The following is a 1,808-nucleotide window of genomic DNA, read 5'->3' on the forward strand; positions in this document are numbered from 1 at the left end:
GGGTCAAGATATAACTTAAAATAATTTTTTAAAAGTTTTTAAAAATCATTTTTGTGTGTGTTAACGATTTTGGTGCCTTATCAGAGTTTTGGGGGATGGAGGGGAGGAACGGTCAAGGTTTATATGCAGCCCAGACAGTGTGGCTCAGTGGTTGACCATTGACCCAGGAACCAAGTCACTAGGTCAGTGATGGCGAACCTATGACATGCGTGTCAGAGGTGACACACGAACTCACTTTTTTGGTTGATTTTTCTTTGTTAAATGGCATTTAAATATATAAAATAAATATCAAAAATATAAGTCTTTGTTTTACCATGGTTGCAAAGATCAAAAAATTTCTATATGTGACACGGCATCAGAGTTAAGTTAGGGTTTTTCAAAATGCTGACACGCCGAGCTCAAAAGGTTCGCCGTCACTGCTAGTTGATTTTGGTCAGGTTGCAAGCTTGATCCCCAGTAGGGGGGTGTGTGAGAGGCAGCTGATCAATGATGTTCCTCTCTCATCATATAATGTTTCTATTTATCTATCCCTCTCCCTTCCTCTATCTCTAAAAATTAATAAAAAAACATATTTAAAGATTCATACTCAAAACATTTTGTTTTTGCCACTCTGACTTTTTGCTGTTGTTAACCCTCCCCAGAGGGTATAGCTTTCATTGATTCAAAAGAGAGAAGCGGAGAGCAAAGGGGGAGAGAGAGAGAGAAAGGAACACGGATTGGTTGCCTCCAGTACTCACCCTGACCCAGGATCGAACCCAAAACCTGGGTATGTGCCCCGTCTGGGAGTTGAGCCTGACCCTTCGGGGCACACGATGCCGCTCTGACCAACTGAGACACCAGCCAGGGCTGTTTAACTTGGGGGGATGTCTGTTTTCCATAGCAGCTGCGCCGTTTCCCATTCTCATCAGCAACGTGTGAAAGCTCCAGTTTCTCTACATCCTCGTTAACTTGTTCTATTATTAATTATTAGTAGCCCAGTGCACAAAATTCGTGCAAGAATAGGCCTTCCTTCCCGCGGCTGCCGGCACCGGCTTCCCTCTGGCACCCGGGACCTAGGCTTCCCTTGCAGCCCTGGCTTCGCTTGGAAGGTCGTCTGGTCTAATTAGCATGTTATGCTTTTATTATTATAGATTATTATTATTTATAGTCATGCTAGTGGGTGTGACATATCTTGTTGTGGCTTTAACTAGCATGTCCCTAGTGCCCAATGATATTGAGCATATTTTCATGAGGCTGTGCCCATTTATATATTTTCTATGGAGAAATGCCTGTTCAAGTCCTTTGACCAATTTTTAATCGAGTAATATTTTTGTTGAATTGTAACATTTCTTTTTATATTATGGGTACTAGACCCTTATCTGACATATGATTTGTAAATATTTTCTCCCATTTTTGTGGGTAGCCTTTTCACTTTCTCAATAATGTCCACGAGTTCATATGTGTAGGAAATAAAAGACACAGCTCTTTCATTAAAAAAAAAACTGAACAAATATGGGCGACCATCCCTGGGAAGTTTGGTTGTCACTATTTTATGTTATTTCTGAGTGAACCGCGACAAGATTGTCTCAGTGTGTTACTTTCGCAAGTTGGTAAATGGAAAGTGAAACTTTCCCATCATTACTTCATGTTATTCTGGCACTTGTTGACGTGCAGGCCGTTGGGAGTGGAATGCACACCCCGGGGAGGAGGCCTGGTGTCCACCCTGGGCCTCTCCTCGCAGGTGGGTGGCCAGTCCCTCCGCGGATCCCTTATTGTTCTCCTTCCGCTTTGTTCCTGCCACTGGCTCCCAGGCGAGCCTTTGGGAAACG

This window comes from Myotis davidii, unplaced genomic scaffold (genome assembly GCF_000327345.1).
Source record: "Myotis davidii unplaced genomic scaffold, ASM32734v1 scaffold586, whole genome shotgun sequence".
NCBI lineage: Eukaryota > Metazoa > Chordata > Mammalia > Chiroptera > Vespertilionidae > Myotis > Myotis davidii.